The sequence below is a fragment of the Mytilus galloprovincialis genome, chromosome 11 (genome assembly GCF_965363235.1).
Source record: "Mytilus galloprovincialis chromosome 11, xbMytGall1.hap1.1, whole genome shotgun sequence".
Classification (NCBI taxonomy): Eukaryota; Metazoa; Mollusca; class Bivalvia; order Mytilida; family Mytilidae; genus Mytilus; species Mytilus galloprovincialis.
Window position 1 is genome coordinate 63,897,554 of NC_134848.1, and position 13,301 is coordinate 63,910,854.

A 13,301-nucleotide genomic window follows, 5' to 3' on the forward strand; every position below is an offset into this window, starting at 1 on the left:
TTTTTTTTAATATGTAACTTGTATCTTTTTAATGACTGACAAGAGGGATGCTGGCTTCTTCAATTGGATATTCAGGAACTTTAAAGACCTTACATGTCCTAAACAACAATATGTGACCATATGCATATTATAACATTACCCATTCACACTATCATTGACTATATCACATCTCCATGTTCAGTGAAACTTTGATATCTAGGGTCAATTTTAAAAAGTTCAAATCACTTTGATCATGTGTTCAAAGTTCCAAATAAATTAAACCACAATAAATGATACTACAACTTCATGGCAAACAACTAACTAGAACAAAACTCATGGAATCGATGAACAGGAGGACATATACCATGTAGATGCACATACCATAAATATAATGTCCTTCTTTTATAGAAGCCTAGTAGGCATAAAAAGATGCTGATAGGAATTTATAACAACAAATTCCCTAATCATATAACATGAATAGGCTAATGAAACCTGTTAGGTTGGTTAACAATGAAAATGTTATACAAAGCCAGGTCCTGCCTTACATGTATGTGAACAGTTCATACCTCTGGCAGAAAAAAAAAAATGTTTTTCTTGGAGAAAAAAAAACATCATTGATTCAAAACCAAAGAATCTATCACAGGTCAATTTCAGTGAGCGGTTAACAATGAAAATGTTATACAAAGGCAAGCCAGGTCCTGCCTTACATGTATGTGAACAGTTCATACTTCTGGCAGAAAAAAAAATGTTTTTCTTGGAGAAAAAAAAACATTATTGATTCAAAACCAAAAGATCTATCACAGGTCAATTTCAGTGATTCATAATAACTAAACACCAAACCCAAAGATGTGTTTTTAGCTCATCATTCAAACACCTTCAACCAGAGAAAAACATTTAGCAGTATAAATTAAAGCCTGATAATCATATATTGTCAGATGACACAGCTCCCAGTGGAAACATTAGAATATAAAACAATTTACTAAAATCAAAAAGAAATAAACAAATGTTCCATTGATCAATATATGATATATAGTTACATGTTTCTAATGCTTCCAATAACGCTGGAATTCCATCAAGGAGAAAAAAACTTAACCAACATCACATAAATCAATTTGACAATTCTAAAATGAAACGTTTCTGGACTTCATATATAATCCATAGCAAAAAATGAGAGGATTTTAGCAGGCATTAGGCCAAAGCTTCTCAAGTTTATAATCAATATGATCGTGAGGTCTTGACTATCAAATGGTATGAAACCAAAGAATAATAAGTGTACATTTATGTATGTCTTTAAGCAAAATATTCAGGTCTAAAGAATTATTCTATTCACTGTTTACATGCTAAATAAATAAGCTCTTGGGTAGAACTTCTTATTCTATTAATTTATACAAAATAATTACCCAAAGGCACATTCTGACTTCAAATATGAACATAAAAATAGCACTGCTCATAAACTGGAAATACTGTAAACCAACTTATTTTCGCGGATACTTTATTTCGCGTTTAGCACTTTCTAGCCAAATTCGCGGCAATTTAATTTCGCGATTTTCAAATGTACTTGGTGTAATTAGGCAAGGAAAGATCTAATTTCTAAATTTTCGCGATGATTTATATTCGCGTTATTTTTCTCCTCGCGAAATTCGCTAAAATAAATCGCTCGCGAAAATAAGTTGGTTTACAGTATATCATTAATCAAAAAGGTGTTTCATTGTTGCCTCCCCTGTCCCAAATGTACATATTTTTTTTCTCAAAATGCAATACATGTAACTCCAAAATAATTTCATTAACATAGTGGTACAACTAGTCTGAGACATTTATATATACATCTTTCATATAAATTTCACAAAAACATATGGAAAGAGATTTTTACAAGTGACAACACTTACAAGATTGGATGGACCCCCAATTAAAACATTGTAAAAGGTCAATTCGGAGTTCATCAAGTTAAAATTAAAAATAAAATGAAATGAAAATGTAAATGTGAAAGGATAAAACGATAATTAATTCTTAATCAATTTAAAAAGTATTTATATGAAATTTTTCAAAATTTAAGTGATGGGGGAGGGAAAGGGTGGCATCAGCAAATGTGACAGCAACCCAACAAGGCAAAAAACCAAACACAACTACTTACTAGGGTTTATTTTTCTACAAAATGCTAATAGAGATAAGAAGATGTGGTATGAGTTTTTTTTTTAATTTCAACAAATAACTAATATCATAAGGTTTTACTTGTCAAATGTTTGTCGTCAATATTTGGTATAATTCTATGCAATGTACCTCTCCTGTAAAAAGTAACTTATTTATTGCATGATCTTTACCGATATTAAATTCAACAATGTCTCACAGATAGACTACTCTGTAAAACAGCATCCAATTTGATCAAATATACAAATAAGCCTGTATAATTCTAAGAATTCAATATCCAATATATAGTTTTTGTGACAATAGAAATCAATAGGAACTAATGTATGTCACCTGCAGGAGGATGACTCATACTCCAATGTTATATTGATTCTCAAGTTCTACGATAAATCTGGAATTACAGAAGACAAAGCACACTAATTTAAACAGTATTAACTACAGCTATAACGATTTAAAGAGTACTTATAGGACAGCAAGTGCACATGAGACAAAGCACAGTAACTAATAGAGAATTACTACAGCTATGAATATTCTAAGGGAACTTATAGCACAGCCAGTGCACAAAGGTAGAAATAAAATCCAAAATGTTTCATTATACATGTATGTTTGTCTATACCATAGATGTAATACCCACTATGGGTATTACATATATGTCTATACTAAGACTATAGCTAGAGTTTCAGCATTTTACTGTTTTGTAATTTTGGCATTTCATTAATTCTATAATGAAAGCCTGAAGAAACTTTTAATCACAGCAACTTGAATTTTAATAAACAGACTTTACAGGGTTCCAAGCTGCCCATGATAGTGGGTCTCATTGGGGTCTAAGCGTGATGCGGGATTGCCGATTTTTTGTAAGCGGGACACGTGAAAGTCAAATTATTGTGTCGTGAAAACGGGAGGTCTAGCGGTACCCTAGAAATGACAAAAGAATGAGAATTGCTTACATACATAGTGTAAGCAGGATACGGGAATATGACAAAACAGTAAGCGGGATCCGGGATCGGAACCCCCCAATGAGACCCCCATGATAGAAGGGTGGTCAGACCTTGGTGTCTTTACTTTTTCATTTATAATACAGTCAAACCTGTATTGAGCAGTACGAGTCACTCTTGGGAATTATAAAGTCAAGAGAGGTGATCTTTTAAAATAGGTTCCAAAATTTTTGATTAAATAGGGAATGTGTCCACAAATGATGCCCCCCTTTTATATAACATTAAAAAGAGTAATAACTCAAGAACTGTAAAAGGGACGCTACTCAAATTTGTACTTTGTGTTAACAAGCGTTGTGTATAAGTTTCATAATATTTAGTTGAAGCAAATTTAAGTAAGAGAATGGAAACCAAAAATCAGCAAAGGGACATAACTCTAGAACCCTAAAAGTTAACCTTTTAAAATTCAAACTTGACTAAATACTGAACACATGTATTTTTTATCATGATTACCTTGGTAATTGAAATCATGACTTGTTAAAAGTTGGAATGTTGATTTACATATAGTATGAAAATGAGGTGACAGCTAACCTCCTTAGAAAGGTGTCCACTGAAAAGAGCTAAATTGTACAGTCTACAGAGACAAAATTTGGGAGTGTCTGAAAGTGAATGAAAGGTGACTTTAAAATATGAAATAAGATGTGGTATGATTGCCAATGAGACAATTCTCCACAAGAGACCAAATATGACACAGAAATTAATAATTATAGGTTACTGTACATCCTTCAACAATGAGCAAAACCTAAGGGTACTTACCATGATAAATGATTTAAACTAGTCTTTTTTTTCAAGGAACACTAAACTTCACCCTGAAAAAAAACCACACATTTATATGTACATATACATGTATTTGTATACACAGAATAACTAAAGTGGTAAAAATCTTAACCCATTAATGAGTTAAATCTCATATTAGTGTTTCATAGCTATAGTATATATAGGCATGCCCCAAAAAAAAAGACAATTAAGTTTTAATTAAAAATATTTTTTCAATCAATTTCATCATAAAGTTCTATGAATTCGAAACTGTTGTTAGAATAATTTTGAGTGTGCAACTGTTAGGCATGTTTGTATATCAGGTTTATTGCTGCATATCATCAACTGAACAGCGTGCACACAAAATATGATGGCTAGCCGTTTGTTTATAATTATCATTCGAATGATTCCTGGTCATAAAAATGCTTCAAGTTAGACCAAGAAGAAGACTTTTGGAAATGCGATAGTATTTTGGTAAATTGTTTAAAGATTTTTTTTTCCAGTCCAAATATTACCAATTTTCTTTAAAAGGGGGATGACTGGGAAGCTTTTGCTTTTACCAATAATTATTATCATCACGTTCAGTTCTTTTGATATATTTATAACAAGAATGTGTCCATAGTACACGGATGCCTCATCCGAACTATCATTTTATGTTGGTCATTCTATGACCAACATAAATGTGATTTATTGGATGTGAAGTATTGATAATGGTTTATGAAATTCACAGTAACTGGCATGGAAATGCCATAGACACTATTTTCATTACCCTGTTTGCATTCTGTACCGAGTCTGTACCCTTCTGTGATGAAATGAATGTGATTATGACAATTTTGATGTGACAGATTGCAAATTCAATACACTGGCATCACTTCTTATTTTATTGACATTATCAAAAATATTATAGCAATATGAAAAGAGTGACTTGTGAAAAGTAATGTCTATCTAATTCTTGAACCAATCCATGTAGACATCATAAACTTAGTCTTCTGTGCATGATTTTATCATTTTTTCTGCATCCATATTGTATAATCCTCAAAAAAAATTCTCTGTCTGTTATGATGTGAAAATTTGGCAGCTGATTAATTGTCATGTTTTGAAGCCGTAGTTTACCAATTTTGACCTTAGAAAACAATCAACAAAGAAGCATGGATATTGACCATGTGTATAGCATGTACAATCAAATAATAGTTTATTTCAATGACAGATCAATGCTTATTGCGATCACTGGATTTTTACGAGAAAGGTCACACTAAGTTCACTGCATACAGAAAACATATACATGTATCGACCAATTTTTAACTAGAAGCAAACAATTAAAAAACAGAAAATTTCTTCTAAAGGAGTAGGTCCAGTAAGACCCCTTTTTGGCCCCAAAATATAGCAGTTTTACAAAATTGTTAAAATGTAAATTGTTAGTTATTTTTTGGGAAGAATAATGCTTCTGCTACATAAATATGGGCTGTTTTTGACAATACAATGCACATATATCAGGTACTAGCACCATTAAGTCATGCTAAATTACTGAAATCTTCACAATTCTAGCATTTTAGTTAAATTTTTGACGGTTTTCGTGTAAAACGAAAGTGGCCGCATTCGTGTTCATCCTTAATATTAAAATGTAAGTTGTATTTTATGATAATACATAACATATATAAAGATTGAGGATGAACACGGATGCGGCCACTTTCATTTTTGACGAAAACCATCTAAAAAGTGACATTTTTCGGCATATTTGGTAGATTTGTAATATTTGAGCTTGAATGGGGTCGTTTTTAATGACAAAATCAGTTAAAATCTTTCACATTGACTAATTGATTCAAATGAAATAGACACTTAAGTGTTTAAAAAGTGGTCAAAATCTTTCGTCAGATGAACCTGAAATTTGAGGCCAAAATCGGTCCTAACCGGACCTACTCCTTTGGACAAATTATAGAATTTTCTTGAGAAAAAAGTATATGTACACAAGTTTTAAAATAAAAACTAGTCATTTAGTTATAAAAAAAACATATGCATGATTGATTTTTTTATTTGAAGTTTTATATGACTTTAAGTTAATAGCCAGTATCAGGGGTGTGGAAATATTTGTTGTGAGAACTTGTCCCTGGGCAATTAAAACTATAAATTTAACTTGCCCTGGTCACAATAAATATTGAAGTATTTCATTGTTAGCTAATATATGATTCTTACTATTACTAAGCACTATTTTGCATAACAAACAAAATGAAATCAATTTGTTTATGTGTGTAAAAAATTAGGTAAGTAGGAAATGGGTTTACATCAATGGGACACAAACCTAACAGCAAACCAACAAATGAAATGAAATGTAAAGGACAATTTTGCAGCAGTTTTTGAATAAAAATTGTAGCCAATAGATACATATATACTAAATTTGAGGACGGTGAATGAAGAAATGGAATCTAAATAATAGATAAACTAATAATTTTTTGGTGTTTCTCTTAACTAACAAACTTGTTTTTTTCTTGATTATTGATAATTGTCTTGATGGTCAATTAAAGCGTCCCTTCTATTTATATGTACCACTGACAACAAATAATCATGATAATGTTGACCTTTCATCTATAAATACAGGGATGATTCCAGGTGTTTTCAAATGGGTCCCTTGAACATCAAATTGGGAATTTTTTATGCATAAAATCTAAGACGAAATAATATCATTTTGCTGTAAAAACGGAAAATGTATATTAAATTTCACCTGTACACTGATTGAAGAAGTTATTAGATTGAGACCAGGGAAATTGTAATACATGAATATTATTGCACATGATGCACTGTCATCTTTACTTAACTTTGATATACTAGGCCTATTACAAAAAACATATATACCAGCTAACATAAACCGTTAAGCTATTAATTCAAATTTCAAATTATCTCATAATATATAAGATATCTTATATAATATATCTTATATAAAATATAAGATTTTTATAAGATATTTTATATAATATATAAGATTTTTATAAGAAGATTTTTATAAGATATCGTATGTAATATATATGATATCTCATTTAATATATGAGATATCTTATATAATGTCATTTTTTAAAGCTATCTTATGAATTATATGATATACCTATATTATAATATGAGATATATTATATATCTAATAAGATATCTCATAAAGTTTTAAAACTTTATAAGATATCTTATATACTTTATGAGATATCTTATATACTTTATAAGGTATCTTATATACTTTATAAATTATATATATATATACATAATCGTGTGGTCTAGCGGGACGGCTACAGTGCAGACGATTTGGTGTCATTATATCTCAGAAGCATGGGTTCGAATCACGGCAAGGGAAGAACAAAAAAATTGCGAAATCAAATTTACAGATCTAACATTGTCGGGTTGATGTTTAGACGAGTTGTATATACATAATGTACACAGCCATGTATCACCATCACAGCTGGTGATCCGATGGATAAATCTGTTGTAGAGTTGTCACTAGCTATCTTATATAATACAGAAGATATCTAATATCGATTATAAGATATCTTACATAGTATATACGATATCTTATATAGTTTATAAGATATATCATATAGTTTATAAGATATTTTATATAGTTTATAAGATATTTTATATAGTTTATAAGATATCTTATATAGTGTATAAGCTATCTTATATAATTTATAAGATATCTAATATCATTTATAAGATATCTGATAAATATACAATGTACATATATTGTTTTTATCCTGAAATTACTCCCAACACTTTAGTAATTAAATCTAAATCATTGTCTGTAATTTCTCAAAGAAATCGAAATAGTTGAAACACGGACCGCGAAGAGGACCCCAAAATGAACTGGTTAGGAAACAGAAATATTCATATAAGCGCTTGCTCAACGTGGAAGTGAGGAAACAGGCGACTTTAAGTACAAAGAAAAAGTATATGAGATATCTTATAAACTATATAAGATATCTCATGAACTTTATAGGATATCTTACAAACTATATTAGATATCTAATGACCTATTATATAAGATCATATCTTATAAAGTTTATGAGATATCTTGAAGTTAAATTAAATAGCAAAACAGCTTGCCATATTAACCACTGAAAAAGTTATCCATTGGGTATTTTTTCAACAGATCATTTTTATAAACTTATCTTGATTCAAATGTATTTCAAATTGAACTGGCCAATTGTTGAATTCAGAAAATCACAAAAGTTTATATACTTAATTGATAAGATATTTAAAGCAATTGAACCAGTGAACTTTAAAATTATTTGGATCATTTTCATATCTTTTGAAACAGTTCAATGATGACATCGTATAGTTTGAGGGTGGGGGGAGGGGCTCATTTCATGAATGATCTATCATCAACATTATTTTCAAACACGCTCAAACTTTTGTCATTTGATGAAATAGAGCAAAATATAAAATAATTTCTTTTACAAAACAAGCTTTCATCAAATTACATAACCGGCTCTGCTGGGCGATCTGCTTTAACGAGATCAGCGCCCATTAAAATTTATTTATCAATGTTATACAAAAATTTGAATTTGCTCTTTGCCGAGGTCAGCTTCAGACACCCATTTTGACAAAAAGCATGTTTTTGATCAATTTGCTGAGCAATCTACTTTTACGAGATCAAATACTCCCATAACATTGTAAGGCCAAAAAAAAATATATGTCTGTTTCCTGTTTCCCGACCGACCCTGACTCAAACCCCCCGACCCTAGATCTTTTTATTCAAATCCGGAAAAAAATCGTTTCCGGTCCGGAAAAATTCATTTCCGGTCCGATCCAGATCCGTATTTTACTATGCCCAAACAATCAAAATGGCTGCTCCCAGCACAAATGTGCTACAATTAAGGTTTAAAAAATGTCAGCACTGGGAGGATTATTCAATTAAAGCTTCTTTAAAGGGATTAAATCATTTTGGGGTACAGGACCCTAACCAAACATGACATGTAACCGACTGCAAATCTGACAGGGAGTGCAAAAATAAAAAAAAAAAAAAAAAAAAAAAAAAAAAATCCCGACCTACCGACCCTGATTTATTTGCCTTGGAAGCAGGAAACAGACATATATTTTTTTTTGGCCTAATCAATTGAAACCGGCTGCTAAAATTGTTTAACTCATGTTTAATTAAATTGTTGTTAATAAAATGCAATCGTAGTCAACATTCTTATCCTGATTTTACTACATTTTGACAACAAACTATGAAAAATTATAGTTGCCGTATCGGTGTCGGAAACTTTTCCGAAAATACCGACTTTTATTTTATTTTCCTCAATTGGGAATTTATATTCACAAACATTTTGGGGGCCGCTGGCCGATTTAAGGGCCGATAAGCGGCCCTTAACTGTATAGTGGAATCATCCCTGAAATAAGACAAAAAATTTATTTATTTTCCTAGGTGGCCAGGGGCAATCTGATATCCACGATGTCTGAAATTCTTGCTTCCATTTTTTTTTAAATACTCCGTGTCCTCCATTTGCATTTTAGGTTTTATACACGACTCATAACTCTTTTTGTCTTGCTTGTCAGGTGTTTTATTAAGTATTTATCAATCTGAATCTCGATACAAAAATCAAAAGAATGCAATGTTACGTAACTCAGGTTCGCGTACTTATTTTTATTTATTTTGGTAATCGATCTATTTCCGGTATTATGTAATATTTATCATTATGAACATTGATGTTTTTACTTTCTGACCATTGGTTTCTTATACATAAATTAAACATCTTTATACGTTTTGAAACTAACTCTATATTTTTGTTGGATTTAAAGTTTGTCTTTTATATTTTTTTACTTGTCCACGGGCAACCAAGACAAAAATAATTACTTGTCCAGGTGTTCACATGTACAAGTCGGGCGAGTCGGGCATAGCATTTCCACACCCCTGCAGTATCACATATTTCGGTAACGTGTTATTTATTAAATATGACCCGATAATAAAATCAGTTTAGGAAGTGTTAAATCCCCTCAATATATATGTTCCTGGTCAAAGTTTGGGGCAATTTTGATCAATCAAGGCCCCCAAAGTACCCATTTGTAGAATCTAGAAGAAACTGGTCTGGTTGTGAGTGGTAGTATGAAAATTACTTCTTATATTATGTATATACTGAAATTTCCAGCAACACAGTGTCAGAATTTACCAAGTGCTGTATCAAGCACACACTACATGTAGGGGGTCTCATTCGGGGGTTCTGATCCCGGATCCCACTTACTATTGTCAGATCCCCTTATCCCGCTTACACTATGTACGTAAGCAATTCTCATTTTTTAGTAATTTCCCGCGTCCCACTAGACTTTATTTTTCTGTTTTCACAGCACAATAATTTGACTTTCACATGTCACGCTTACAAAAAATCGGCAATCCTACGTCACACTTAGACCCCAATAATCTTTACCACTGCAACCTCATAGTTATCTCAATTTGTAAAATGAATCAGTCTTCACCATTGTTCACGCTTAATCACACCAAAAGGCCCAGCAGCCCAAACTTGTAAAATAACTGTCGGGTAAAATCATCTGTACAGGCCACCGAGTCTAACAAAAAATTTCAAAAATTGAGCTCATTTCCTGAAGACTGTAATCTAGGACTAGTGGGTGTAGTGTAGATTTACCATTTGCAAGTATGGTCTTGAGGAAATGATGATAGTCTATCGGAAGGGGACGATAAATGGCTGACCCGTGTTAAGAGAGAGACATATCTCTTGCACGTTAAAGACACCCTTGTAGATTTCGAAAAAGAGCAGGCTAATGCCGCTACAAGGCAGCACTTACACCCGCAAAGTGGAAAGGGATTAATATAAGTTGCAAAACTTGTTTCCCAATCCACTATAAATAAATATGTTTAAACTAGTGTAGTCTGTAGATTTAAAAGTTCTTTCCACTGTACTGTAGTTCCATTCTTCTTCTTCTTATGGTATCCAGTTATCCATCAAATTTTTAATGATTACTAACTGCTGTAAAATCATTGTATCATGATGCCTTTCTCTGTATAATCCTAATATTGCACATATTGGAATCACATCATTGACGATATAAATACTTCATTATTTGTACTAAGTGAAGTGTATGATAAATAATTCTGATATGTCAAAAAAGAAAAGAAAGTTAGTAAAAATGATAACTTGTCTAACAGAATACGTTGATTGGTATTTTCAATCTGTAAACAGTATGCAATTATACCTAATGAAATGTGTAGATTGACGTAATTAACACAAAGAAACATACTTTCCATGTAAACAATGGATTTTCAAACATGTTTTCTTCCCTCCAACTTTCTACCATGTTTACCTGGATATGACGTCGGGTTGAAATAGCGACACCATTGGTTAGAGTTACGGGCACCTGCTAGAGTAAAGATTGCAATTCAATCACTCTAATACAAGAAAAAAGTTTTTGAATAGTTATTTATCATTCGAAATAATCATCTTTGCAAGAAAAACAACAAATTTAAGTGCTAAGTTAAAATAAATATGTATCTGAGTTTCGTATTTCTTAGTTTTTGTATACGAAAATTTTGGCACTTAAATTTTAAGTAATGTTTTATATAATATCTTTTTCTTTCTTTTCGAATATAAATTAATATCTGGGAACATTGAGTCTTGCATTGAGTATGTATGTTCCTGTTGATATTAACAGTTTATGATATACATGTTCCTGATATTAACCAGCATAAAATGACTACTATAAGTTAACACAAAAGTTGTCTCAGCTAATTTTGAAGTTATTCGGTAAGAACTTTAGAATATTAATCTACGGGCACATTTTTTAACTTAAAGGCCTAATTAAAGTATTAACAGAGATAATGGAAATGGGGAAAATATATGTCTCTGATATTACATGAATATTTGTATCAGTTTAAACAGAGACATATATGCACATGTGTCTCTGGTTTAAAGAGACTAGCTACGAGATATATAAAAAAATATCTAAACGCTGCATGATTTTGTTCAATCATTTGAATGAAAGTGAAATAGTGAAAAAATAATTCGCATTTGGAAGCCAGTATGGTTCACTATGATTTTGTCAAATTAAGATAAGAAAAATTAATGATGAATTACTGACTTGCAAGTGAATAATTACATCTCATTGAATCTGTATCATGTGAACTTCGATTTAACACCCTTAGCTAGAGATGGAGAAGGTATGAATTATATGCGTTCGGTTATTTAAAGGAAAAGAATGCCAACATTGAAAGTGAAATAAAGGTAAATAATTTGATTGGCTTATTCGATCTACAACACATATATTGTATACAGGTTAAAACGAAGATTAACATCTTTTCTCAATCTATAATATGAAATTAAACAGAACTAGAAAATCCAATTGCGCGAGTTCGCTTTCTATTTATTTCTATATACATAATCTATGCCCGGTAATATAAAAGTGCATATGCTTAATTAGAGCAGGTGTTGCTCCAATTAAAATTGAGACTGGCAGATATGCAGGTATAGATGTAAATAAAAGGTTTTGTTTTAAATGTAGAAAAAAATATTTGAATATAATTGAAAACGAAAAACATGTTTTATTAGAATGCACAGAATATGCAGATTTACGAAACGATATTTTTAAACAGTGTATGTAATATAGAAAGTAGTAATATCAATTTGAGTAATGAGGAAAAGTTTTTATTTATTTCTCATGATGACAGAGTTTGTTATTTTACAGCCAAATCTGTTGACTGAGTACTTTTTAAGAGAAAGTGTATTTTATACTCATAATAAGTCGTGTATATGTAGATACCCCCAAACTTATTCAATGGAAACAAATCAAACAAACAATGGTACATATAATGTTGTTTGCTTTGTTTTTGTATAATTGATAATTGATAAACCGGAAATTTTTAACAATTTTTTATAAATATTTGTAAGTTAACCTTTTACAAAAATCTTCTTCTCTGAAGCTTCTAAGACAAATTAAATCAAACTTGTCAACAATCATCATTAGGGTATGTAGATTATAATAATGTGTCCGATGACGCGGCCAGTGAACCAAGATGGCTGACATGGCTAAAAATAGTACATAGGGTAAAATGCAGTTTTTGGCTCAAATCTCTGAAACCAATGCGTTTATAGAAAATCTGCTGTGAATAAAATTGTTCGTTAGGTCAAAATCTATCTGCCCTGAAATTTTCAGACTAATCGAGCAACTTGTTGTCGGGCTACTGCCCCTGAATTGGTAATTTTAAGAAATTTTTGCAGCTTTTGGTTATTATCTTGGATATTATTATAAATAGAGATAAACTATATAAATTGCAATAATATACAGCAAAGTAAGAGCTACAAATAAGTCAACTTGACCAAAGTGGTCAATTGAAACCTGTAATGAGTTATTGTCCTTTATATTCAATTTTCATAAATTTTGTAAATTTTTCGTAAATTTTTACAAATTTTTTCCACTGTCAATTCTGGGATGATTTAATTATAGATACAGATA

General features: G+C 31.1%; 1 protein-coding gene across 2 annotated transcripts in view; it reads right to left on the reverse strand.

Annotated features, from left to right (window-relative positions):
• LOC143052601 (uncharacterized) overlaps positions 1-11,186 on the reverse strand; it is a 62,370-nt gene extending 51,184 nt beyond the window's left edge. The window contains exons 1-2 of one of the 2 annotated variants that reach the window (XM_076225665.1): positions 11,094-11,186; positions 3,870-3,922 (exon numbers count right to left, since the gene is read on the reverse strand). The gene's annotated coding sequence lies outside the window, so the exon portion shown is untranslated. The remainder of the gene's footprint in view (positions 1-3,869; positions 3,923-11,093) is intronic. The other variant, XM_076225666.1, reaches the window with a different exon arrangement.
• Between the last annotated feature and the right edge of the window lie 2,115 nt (positions 11,187-13,301).